The sequence below is a fragment of the Pinus tabuliformis genome, chromosome 9, assembly GCF_031772625.1.
Source record: "Pinus tabuliformis cultivar Carrire ecotype Pingquan chromosome 9, CPIR1, whole genome shotgun sequence".
In the NCBI taxonomy this organism is placed as follows: Eukaryota; Viridiplantae; Streptophyta; class Pinopsida; order Pinales; family Pinaceae; genus Pinus; species Pinus tabuliformis.
In genome coordinates this window covers 1,044,525,562-1,044,537,979 of record NC_142307.1, presented here as the reverse complement: position 1 = coordinate 1,044,537,979, position 12,418 = coordinate 1,044,525,562, and the positions used below count along the sequence as shown (strand labels likewise).

Genomic DNA, 12,418 nt, shown 5'->3' with positions numbered 1-12,418 from the left:
AACCCAATGCCTCATTTTATAGTGCAAAGGAAGGAGGTTACAGGTCCACCTATGAAGGGATAGAGTCCTCCTTCAAAGGGATAAGCTCCTCACATAAAGGGGTTAGCTCCTTTAGGTATGGGATGCATGCACCTTAAAGGAGTGAACTTGCCACCTCAAGATTCCCTCTAGAAGCTTCCAGAAATAACCCAAAGCGAGTTTTTAAGAATGTACTTGTGCCTTTTTTACTTTTACAGGGGTCTGCATCCATTACATAGAAATAGAGCGGTCAGGTAGGCAAGGGACATGACTAGTGGGTGCGGGACCGCAGGTAATGCTAAGAGAAAGTGCAGAACTAGAGTTTTAGAGATTTTTAAGGGCTTTCTCTCATTTTTCAAGGCTTGACATGAAGAGATGAGGTTTAACACTTGTAAAGGAGGAAAGTATGAGTGGTGATAGACTCACACTAACTGCACAATGTCATGGTGACAATATTTTGTGCAACACAAACGGACCGCACGAACGTGTAGAAGACACACGGGGGGTCATGATTTAGCATTTTCGGCACTGCCACATGTTCTCGAGCACCCATGCACGGCACAAACCGACCTGTCTAAATGAATTTTAGGGTCTCCATGGGTGCACAACCTGAACGAAGGCACGAGGGAGCATCGGGAAAACGAGTCACGCGAACACGGGTGGTCACGTATTGGAATTTTTTGCATGGACACATGTTCTCGAGCACCCACACATGGCACAACACGACCCAACCTGACTTGCCCAAATGCATTTTCACGAGCACCCACACACGACATGACTCGACCCACCCGAACGAAATTTGGGGTTTCCATGTGTGCACGGCCTGAATGAAATTTGGGGTTTCCATGGGTGCACGACCCGAACGAAGGCCCAAGGGAGTGTCAGGCAAACGAGCCGCATGAACTTGTAGAAGACACACAGACAGTGATGACTTAGAATTTTTGGCATGGCCATGTGTGCCCGGGCACCCACACATGACACGGTACAACCCGACCCGCCTTGGGCGAGCCAACCCGACCTGCCGGAATGAAATTTGGGGTTTCCATGGGTGCACGACCTAAACAAAGGAACGAGGGAACATCGGGAAAACGGGCCACACGAATGTGTAGGAGGCACATGGGCGGTCACGACTTAGCATTTTCAGCATGGCCACGTGTGCCCAGGCACCCACACACGGCACGGCACGGGATGACCCGGCCTGCCCAAAGGAAATTTTGGGTTTGAATGGGTGCACGACCCGAACGAAGGCACGAGGGTAGGAATATCTTTGACTCTCATACATAAATATACCTGGTGTAACATGCCCTTAAGGTCTTCAACATTTTCTTTTGACTCTTTATAACACTTTAACATGTGCTAGGCCTATTTCAATGAGCAAGAAACTCAATGATAAATATAATATGTATATATCTATATATATATATATATATATATATATATGTATGTATATATGTATATATTTCTTTTCTTGAATAAATACAAATATCAAAAGTACATTTATGAAGACCGAACCCAATTACACTTTCTTCAACACCCCCTCTTAACTAGGGAGGTATTCATAAATCATTACAAGGTGTTTAGCTATTTTTAAATCTTGAATAATTCACATAAGAGAAATCGGATTGGCAACCCATCTGTTATAGCATCATATTAGCCAACATTGTTCATAGCAAGGCCTTGATTGACAACTTTACCCCTCATAAGATTAGAGCACAATGTTGGTGAGGCCAATGGCTTATAAGCACCTTTTTTATTGTCTCTAAAGGTACATACCCTCCCAGCCCTCAAAGAATATCGCTCCTCTTGCCTACTCTTGTCTTGGATGCCCTACACATCCTCAAAGAGCATTAGATACTAGATGATTACCAAATCCTCCCTTCTTTCTTGCCAATTGAAGACAAGAATGTTGTGTCTATCTCTTCCCCTTGATTGAGGAAGACATGCCCAAGTTTCCTCTGACAAGGAACTTTCCCAAGCTCCTTTGTAGTTGGGAACTTGTTAGAACTCCTTCTTAGCTAGGGACTAGTCCATTCATCAGCAACGTCTTCTTTATGTATCCTTTTGCTGCTTGATCTCCTTCTTTCCTTCAATGTCATGAAGTCTTTGTTTGAACTTCTTCTTGGTAGGATACCGGCCATCGATCAATTTCCCTCCTACTTTGTCATGTCATTGCTCCCTTCGTGGAAAGTGGCCTTCTTGATATATATCAAGTCCTTTTTGTCATCTAGCTACTCCTTTGTCATCTTGTTTATCCTTCATAATACTTATCACATGGATGCTTAGTTGTACTTGCATGTTCACATACTTTGATTTAGTGGTCCTTCATGACTTCATCATGATATTACTTCAACAAAAAATGGTGCTTTTGTTGGATGGCCTCTTCATCATGAAATATTTGTAGAGTTGAATTGGTTATCTACACCTTACTATCCCCAAGGCCTTCGTAGGTGTCAAGGGTCCTTTATCTTTTTCTTCCTTTGTCAGAGTTGCCATGCCTTCTTTCGAGAGATGTTGAGGAATCTTGTCAAATAGTTATTCTTTGTGACCGCGATGTTCTTCACATGCTTGATCTCTTTCTTCATTTGCTTCTTCTTGGATTGGTTAGTCAACCACCTTATACTCCTTTCTTGAATCCCATAAATGGGACCCCCAATGAGACATCTACCCCCTTTGAAATAATACTTTAAGAAAAGAGGTTGACTTAGTCATAGGAGGATCTTCCTTCTTTTGCTTCTTGTCATCTTCTTTCACTTCTTGAGTTACATGAGCTTCTTCCCTTTTTCTCTTGTTGTTGTTGTACTTCTTAAGTTTAGGAAAATCCATTTTGTAGTGTCCATATTCTTGGCATCCAAATCATTGGACTTTGGACATGTAGTGGTCCCAATCAATTTGTTACTTTCCTTGCAAAAAGACACTAAGGTATACTCAGAAGGGGACATATACTTACTTGATAGAGTTTGATATGTAGTGAACTTGCTTTCTTCTTGAAGACATGATGGCTTGCCTTCCTTAGATATTGATGTTATTCAAGTTGCTTTATTTGGACTTGCTTGATGACTTGACTCGTAGTGCCTTCCATTTTTCAAGATGGTGTAGCTTGATGTAGGTCCCTCTTTGATTTGTTCTTCTTGTAGGTGCCTTTATAGAAGGCGTTTCTTCTTGCTTCGTAGTCTTCCATGATGAATGATAGATGGTAGACCTTCTTGTCCTTGATGTGATTGAGACTTCTTGGCTTGATGCTTTTACCTTGCAGATGTTCTTGAGATTCCCTTTCCTTGATGTGTCACCTTAGCTCCAATACCACATTGAAGAATATGGGGCAATGAGGTATAGCAGGATTCTTCTAGACTTGATAACAATTTGTGAAGCTCTTTTACAATTTATCTTGTTATCTTAATCTTCTTCTCTTCTTATTAATGCATGTGTGTTTACTTCATCAAAATGGTGCCAAAAACATAAGAACAAGAACACAAGATGTTGGCTCTCTGCCAGGAAAAAACCTCTCTCTCTCTGAGAGGAAAACCCTTTCATAAATTTCTCTTATTGAAGCTTCTTATTGGTCATTGCGAAGCCCTAGACCGTTGATAATAATATCCTCCAAGAACAAGTCGATTCCTTCCTCCTCTCTGCACTTTGTTTCTTCAGCACTTCGTTCCTCGGCATTGTGTCCTTATTTAAACTTTTGATAGTCCATGGTGGACTATCTCTAGAAGAGACTCCAACCTTTGATCCTTAGCGAGATCTTTTACCAATGAAGAAACCTTCATTCTCTTGACCAACCGAGCCTTTTTCTTCATGTGAGGCTGTAGACTCGATGTACACCAGGTTTATTGCCCCTGGGGCGATTTCCATCATGACAAGACGTGGAAACCCCGAATTTCCCACACTTGGGAGGCTTTCGACAAGGCGAGACATGGAATCCCCAAGTTCCCCACAATTTGGCGAATTTTGTCAAGGAGGGATTGGGATACCCCATGTCACGCTCCTATCCTAGTGGTAGTATTTCAACCACATAGAAGTGGGTGCGGCACCTCCATACTTTTTCCTTTTACCAATACTGGAGTACATGGTCTTTGTCTACTTCAACACTCAATCAATTTTCCAATAAGTGTTCTTAACAATGTAGCAAAAATAACTTACCATAATTTTATCTTCTTCAATTATTCTTTTAACCCGTCATGTCATGTGGTCATGCTGCACTGCCCGCGGCCTGCCCAACACAACTCCACACTTTAACTACGAACTTGTCTGCCCGACTTTCTGTTCCGTGGCTCCCAAACTTTGCTCGTCGGTGCGGTCCATAGTGAGTGCGCATGGCTCGCACACAGTGTGCCCTGCTTGCCTAGAGGGTAAAGTGCCCTGCTCTGCCTATCCGCACTACCAAGTCTGACCCACCCGTTGTAATCCGCCCGCCGGTGCAGCCCTCTTAATCGCGTCTTTCTCTTCCTTCCGTCTTTGCCCAACTCCTTCCTTCACACTTGTTCTATGATGTGGAAGTCTGAGTTCGATGTCCCTTCGTCGAATGCCATCCTCCTTACTGATACACATCCTTTCGCCCAAGGGTCGTGTCTCTCAGGGATAACAAGGGTTGGCTCCACCAACATGCATGCCCGACTAACCTGCCACATAACCTCGACACACCCCATTCCAACTAACTGTTGCGTCCCTTTGTGTGCTTTATTGCACCCATGGGTCGGATCCAACACTTCACCGAATACACCCGTCGTCGCACATCGCACACCTGCCCACATCCTAACTTGTCCGTGAATGGTCACCTCTTTCATCGAGGCACCCAATAAGGGTCGCCTGTGTGCCTTTCATCGGTGACTCACCCATCATGCAGGTATCAAGGGGTGTGCACCATGCCCAACACAGTGTGCCCATCACCGTTGCGCATAAACGAATGTTGTGCCAAGTCTTCGCATATAATCAAACGCTCACCCGAGTCACATATAACCGATTGCGAGTGCCCATACTATGGGTTCAGTCTTTCGACTCTCTCAGGCCATCCCGACTTTAATACGTGACACCCCAGCCCCCCCCGTACGTAGTAGAGGTTTCCGACACGATGGGACATGGAAACCCTAGATTTCACGCACTTGGGCAGTTGTCGTCACAGAGGGGCAGGGAAACCATGCTTTCCGCGCACTTGGACGTCTCCAGTTGCAATGAGGCATGGAAACCCCAAGTGCCAAAGATAGACTAGGCAAGCAGTTTCCACCCCACCGCGAAATTGAAACCCTGAGTTGGCAAGACTTGGGAAGTTCTTCATCGTTCCGCAACATGGGAACCATGAATTCCATAAAATTTGGCGATTTCAGTCATGTTGTGACATGGAAACCCAAGTTCCTCGCACCGAGGCCACGGTTTTTTCCTGGGCGGGAGATGGATACCCCAGAGGTTCCCAGAATTAGGCAGTTTCCCTCATGCCACAAAACAGAAGCCCTCGGGTTTCGCGGACTTGGGCAGTTCTCTGTCGTTCTGCGGCATGGAAACTCGACTTCCCTTCACTGAGATCACAGTTTCTGTCATAGCGGGACATGGAAGACCTCGAGTTTCCCATAATTGGGCAGTTTTTGTCATGCCACGGAATGGAAAGCCCCATGTTCGATAGACTTGGGCAGTCGTTCCTTGCCACGCAATGACATAGAAACCCGAAGCTCTCCAAACTTGGGCGGTCATTCCCTGTCCCGTGATGACATGGAAACCTAAAGCTCCCCAAACCTGGGCAGCAATTTCAGCCACAGTGCGAGTGACATGGGAACCCCATGTTTCCCAGAATTGGGTAGCAATTTTTGTTGTGATGCAAAATGGAAACCCCGTGTGTCCACTGACTTGGGTAGCAGTTTCCATCATGCCGCAAAATGGACACCCCAAGTTCCCTAGACTTTGGCAGCTTTTCATTGCCCCACGACATGGAAATCCGAAGTTCCACAGACTCTCGGGTGATTCAGGGTGTGCCACAACATGGAAACCCCATGTTTCCTAGACTTGAGTGTTTTCCGTCGATGTTGTGCCACGACATGGAAACCACAAGTTCCCCAGACTTGGACAGTAGTTTCGAAACACCCCAAGTTCCCGAGACTTGCGAGCTAGTTTGCATCATCATGGAAACCCCAAGTCCCCCATGTCAGAGCATTGTTGAAAACCCCGCATTTCCATCATGCTGTAAAATGCGAAAACCCGTGGTTCCATCAAGGGTGGGACATGAAAACCCCAAGTTTCCCAGGCTCTGGTGCCAGGGCATGACATGGAAACCCCAATTTTCCCCGAGCTTGGGCGCCGCTAGTTTCAGTTGTGGCGTGACATGGAAACCCCAAGTTTCCTAGGCTTGGGCGCCAGGACACGGCATGGAAACCCCAAGTTTCCCTAGGCCTGGGTGCTGCCAATTTCAATCGTAGCGCGACATGGAAACCCCAAGTTTCCCCAGGCTTGGGTGCCACCGATTTCGGTCGTGGTGCGACATGGAAACCCCAAGCTTCCCAGGCTTGGACGCTAGGGCGTGACATGGAAACCCCAAGTTTCCCCAGGCTTGGGCGCCGCTAGTTTTGGTCGTGGCATGACATGGAAGCCCCAAATTCTAGCGCGGGATAGAAACCCCAATTTTTTTTGCGCCGGGGGGAACCCCCAAATTTTAGGCACCAGGTGGAAACCACAAATTTTTGGTGTGACATGGAAGCCCCAAATTTTAGGCGCTGAGTGGAAAACAAAAATTTTGGGCACCGAGGTGCAGCATGGAAAGCCCAATTATTCACATGTTTGGGCACCTTTTTCGTCGCAACATGGAAATCCCAAATTTTGGGCATCGGAGCATGACGTGGAAACCCCAAAATTTTGGGCGCCGTAGCGTGACATGGAAACCCCAGTTTTCTCGTGCTTCAACACCTTTTCTGTCACAGCGTGGAAACCCAAAATTTCCCACCCCCAAGCAATAAAAATTTGTCGTCTGGAGGAAGAGGCAAAGACGCGAGAGTGGGAGGGTTGTCCGAATTTGTTTGTGACAAGAGCGAAGCTCTGAATCAAGGCGACCAAGGTTTGAATCTCAGTGGATCATGGTAGCAAGGCCACTCTGTCACTTATAATACCCCATCATGCATTTAAGTTGTCTGCAAAGGATTCTTCTCAATGATTGTTTGGAATTGAACTTCAAACTTGCCCCGACCGAGATGCTTCACGGTTGTGGTTTGCAAATGACACGAGCCCCTGGGGGTAACAAAGTGATGCCCCTACTGTAGGTCGAGATACAATTGAACAGTGACATGCAGCACTTCTAGCATGGATTTTGACTTAGAGGCATTCATTCATAATCTGACACATGGTATCTTCGCGCCACTGCCTTTTCAACCAAGTGCGATGACCAATTGTGTGAATCAACGTTTCCTCTCGTACTAAATTGAATTACTATTGCGGTGCGGTTCATTAGTAGGGTAAAACTAACCTATCTCATGATGGTCTAAACCCAGCTCTCGTTCCCTATTGGTAGATGAACAATCCAACACTTGGTGAATTCTGCTTCACAAGGATAGGAAGAGCTGACATTGAAGAATCAAAAAGCAACGTCGCTATGAACACTTGGCTACCACAAGCCAGTTATCCCTGTGGTAACTTATCTGACACCTCCAGCTTCAAATTCGAAAATATAAAGGATTGATAGGCCACTCTTTCATGGTTTGTATTTGTATTGAAAATCAAAATCAAATGAGCTTTTACGCTTTTGTTCCACACGAGATTTCTATTCTTGTTGAGCTCATCTTAGGACACCTACGTTATCTTTTAACAAATGTGCCACCCCAGCCAAACTCCCCACCTAACAATGTCTTCCGCCCGGATCGACCCGCCGAAACATGCCTTAAGGCCAAAAACAGGGGCAGTTCCCTGTCTCCACCCCACGGAATAAGTAAAATAATGTTAAAAGTAGTGGTATTTCACTTGCGCCAAAAACAACTCCCACTTATTCTACACCTCTCAATTCATTTCATAAAGTTGGACTAGAGTCAAGCTCAACAAGGTCTTCTTTCCCTGCTAATTCTACCAAGCCTGTTCCCTTGGTTGTGGTTTCGATAGATAGCAGATAGGGATAGTGGGAATCTCGTTAACCCATTCATGCGCGTCACTAATTAGATGACAAGGCATTTGGCTACCTTAAGAGAGTCATAGTTACTCTCGTCGTTTACCCGCACTTGGTTGAATTTCTTCACTTTAACATTCAGAGCACTAGGTAGAAATCACATTGCGTCAGCATCTGCAGGGACCATCGCAATGATTTGTTTCAATTAAATAGTCGAATTCCCCTTGTCCATACAAGTTCTAAGTCGACTGTTCGATGCCCAGGGAAAAGCCCGCGGTAGGGATCATTCTACACCCGTAGCCCAATCGGCATGCGACTGTCTGCCCTCGCTGTGAGAGCAGCTCTGACAGACTATCAACAGCCCACAAGTTGAGGGCATAGACCCCTAGGCCCAACGCTTAGAGCCAATCCTTTTCTCGAAGTTATGGATCCGTTTTATCGAATTCCCTTACCTACATTGTTCTATTGACTAGAGGTTGTTCACCTTGGAGACCTGATGCGGTTATGAGTACGACTGGGCATGAATGGTAATCGGTCCTCTAGATTATCAAGGGTTGCCGAGGGCACACCAGACACTGCAAGACGTGTGTTTCTCTTCCATCTACTGGACCCTATCTCCGATTGAACCGATTCTAGGGTGGGCAAGCTATTAAAAATAAAAGATAACTCTTCTCGGGGCCCCCGATGACGTCTCTGGATTTCCTAACGTTGCCTTCCACTGCCATGTCCCAGTTTGGGAATATTAACCCAATTCCCTTTCGATGTTCATGCAGAGTGCACCCTTGATACAAGGCTTCCCCATCTCTTTGGATCGACTAATCCATGTCCAAGTGTTGTTCACATGGAACCTTTCCGCACTTCAGTCTTCAAAGTTCTCATTTGAATATTTTCTACTACCACCAAGTTCTACACTAGGGGCCGATCCACCCAAGCTCACACCCGAGGTTTCTCAATGACCCTCGCATCCTCCTACTCATTGGAGCCATGAAATTGCTCCGATGGTCGAGTATAGGTTGCGCTCTTCAACGCCATACATTTTTCGGGGCCAGTTGATTCGGTAAGTGAGTTCTTGAACACTCCTTAGCAGATTTCGACTTCCATGACTACCGTCTTGTTGTCTTAATACACCAACACCCTTTGTGGGATCTAGGTTAGTGCGCAATTCGGCATGGTAACTCGACTTTCGTTTCATCCTACATCACCAATTCTACTTACAAAAAATGGCCTACTTGGAGCTCTCAATTCCACCATGCGGCTCAATGGAGCAACCGCACCTTCTTACCTATTTAAAGTTTGAGAATAGGTCAAGGGCATTATGTCGCCGATGCATCTAATCATTTGCTTTACCTGATAAAACTCGCACATGAGCTCCAGCTATCCTGAGGGAAACTTTAGAGGAAACCAGCTACTAGATGGTTCGATTAGTCTTTCGCCCCTATACCCAAGTCAAATGAACAATTTTCACATCAATATCACTATGAGCCCCCACCCAATTTTCCTCTGGCTTCGCCCTTCTCAGGCATAGTTCACCATCTTTCAGGTCCCAACAAGTGTGGTTGCACACGAACCCTTCGCATAAGCTCAAGGTCAGTCGATGATGCACCCCCCCAAAGAGGGGATCTCGCCCATCAGCTTCCTTGTGCCTCGTAAGTTTTCAAACCCGCCAACTCGCACACATGTTAAACTCCTTTGTCCATGTTTCAAGATGGGTCGAATGGAAAACCTGCCAACCAACACCATGAGCATGTAGGTGCACACGGCCCGCCACAAGGCTCACGCTTCATTCCTCGACCACCGCAACAACAAACCAACAAGTAGTAATCCACCCGCACTTGTGACGATGCAGCAGCTCGTGTTGTTTTGCACCTCAAGTTGAGCGACAGACCAGCCTAAGTCATTCCACATCTGACCGAGATGCATCGACAACCTCCATCTGCTTCCCTCCCAGCAATTTCATGCACTCTTTAACTCTCTTTTCAAATTCCTTTTTATCTTTCCCTCGCGGTACTTTTTTGCTATCGGTCTCTCGCCTGTATTTAGCCTTGGATGGAATTTACCACCCAATTAGGGTTGCATTCCCAAACAACCCAACTCACCGATAATGCCTGGTGATGCGGCAAGGTCTCAGCCCGACGGTGCTGTCACCCTCTCAGGAACCCCCTTCCAAGGGACTTGGCCAAGGTCCACCGCTGAGGACACATCTATAGACTATAATTCAGGCGATGCTGCCGCCTGATTTTCATGCTAGGCTCTTCCCGGTTCGCTCGCCGCTACTAGGGGAATCCTTGTAAGTTTCTTTTCCTCCGCTTAATTATATGCTTAAACTCAGCAGGTGTTCTCCCCTGAGCTGAGGTTGCAAAGTTAGAGGTAAATCTGCCCTACCCGTTGGGAGGACAAGAGAGAGCAAAGCAAGTTTGAGTGATGCCACACAAAGCCCGCATCAACTAACGCCAACTACCCATCCAAGGGGACAAGATCACCACTCGCCGATGCACGCCACGAAACATCGCTTGAGGTATTTCAGCCAACCACACCGCATTAGGCATGGACGACCAGCTCCGCTACTCCCTAACATATTACAGGGAGTGTGCTTGAATGGGATGCGATGCCCAGATGGACGTGCCCTCAACCGAGGCCTCGGGCGCAAATTGCATTCAAAAACTCGATGATTCAATGGATTCTGCAATTCACACTAAGTATTGCATTTCGCTACGTTCTTCATCATAACAAGAGCCAAGATATCTGTTGCCGAGAGTAGTTTCCATGTACTACCGAAAAATCCACCACAACATTGAATAGGGGAACCCCCCACAACAAATGTAAGGCTAAGGGCCAAAAGGAGGAAAAAAGCATGAAAGAAAGAGAAACAAAGGTGCCTACCCCCCTCACAGGAGGAGGCTCAAACAAAGAACAATCTCCCCGAGCCCCATGCCCTCGTAAAAAGAGGGGAAATGCATGGAATAACAATCGAGAAGGACTAGGGTGGCCACCCTTGGAGCTCACACTGCTTTTAGTCCTTCCCGAACACCAGTCCACAATAATTCCCCCTTTCCTCTATAAAGCTAGGGACCGAAAGGAAGAAGCGAAGAAAACAAGGTGAAAGAAATAGAGATCAAACATGGCTACCAGCTCACAAGAGGAGGCTCAAACAAAGCACAAGCCTCCCAAGCCCCGTGCCTTTGTAAAAAGGGGGGAATTGAAGGGGATGATGATCGAGGAGGATGAGGGTGGCCACCCCAGGAGCTTGCACTGCATTTTGTCCTTCCCGAACACCAATTTAAACAATGCCACCTTTTCTTCATAAAGCTAGGGGCTAAAAGGAAGAAGGGAAGAAAACAACATGAAAGAAAGGGACATCAATTGTGGTTACTGGCTCACAAGGGAAGGGTTTCAAACAAAGAACAAGCTTTCCCCAACCCCGTGCCTTCGCAAAAAGGGGAGAACTGCAGTGGACAGTGGTCGAGAAGGACTACAGTGGCCACCCCAGGAACTCACACTGTGTTTCGTCCTTCCCCAAAACCAATCCACAAAAATCCCACCTTTTCTCCATAAAGCTAGGGGCTGAAAGGAAGAAGGGAAGAAAACAACATGAAAGAAAGAGAGATATCAAACGTGTCTACTAGCTCACGAGGGAAGTCTCAAACATAGAACAAGCTTCCCCAACCCCGTGCCTTAACAAAAAGGGGGGAATTGTAGGGGACAACGATCAAGAAGGACTAGGGTGGCCACCCCACGTAACTCGCACTACTTTTCGTCATTCATGCTTTTCGTAAAGCTAAGAGTCAAAAGAAAGAAGGGAAGAAAACAACATGAAGGCAAGAGATATCAAACGTGGCTACCGGCTCATAAGGCGAGGCTCAAATAGAGAACAGGCTTCCCAAATCCTGCGCCTTTGCTAAAAGGGGGGAAGTGCAGGGGACAGCGATTGAGAAGGACTAGGGTGGCCACCCCAGGAACTCGCATTACTTTTTGTCCTTCCTGAACACCAATCCACAACAATCCCACCTCTTCTCCATAAAGCTAGGGGCAAAAGGAAGAAGGGAAGAAAACAACACCAAAGAAACAAAGATCCCAAGAAAAGAGAGAAGCTCAACAACACGCCGAGTAGATGTCTGCTAACCAAAAAGAAATCAAACAAGGCACCCAATCAAAAAGCATCCCACCTCTTCACACCCTCCCACATACATTATGGCACAACACCCTTTCTAGTTTTACAACATAACAAACATCAATCAAACAACCAAGCAAATAAATCACAACCTAAACTTGACCACTAGAAAAGACAAGGGTCGTGATGAGACCAGTGTCTAGAGCATGTTACTGAGAGGTAAA

General features: G+C 46.3%; 2 non-coding genes across 2 annotated transcripts; both read right to left on the bottom strand.

Moving 5' to 3' along the window:
• Positions 1 to 7,032: 7,032 nt before the first annotated feature.
• Positions 7,033 to 10,442, bottom strand: LOC149152262 (25S ribosomal RNA). The gene has a single exon (XR_016263918.1). It is a non-coding gene; the product is annotated as a 25S ribosomal RNA (ribosomal RNA).
• A 247-nt stretch (positions 10,443 to 10,689) lies between these two features.
• LOC149152261 (5.8S ribosomal RNA) lies at positions 10,690 to 10,843 on the bottom strand. The gene has a single exon (XR_016263932.1). It is a non-coding gene; the product is annotated as a 5.8S ribosomal RNA (ribosomal RNA).
• Positions 10,844 to 12,418: the final 1,575 nt, after the last annotated feature.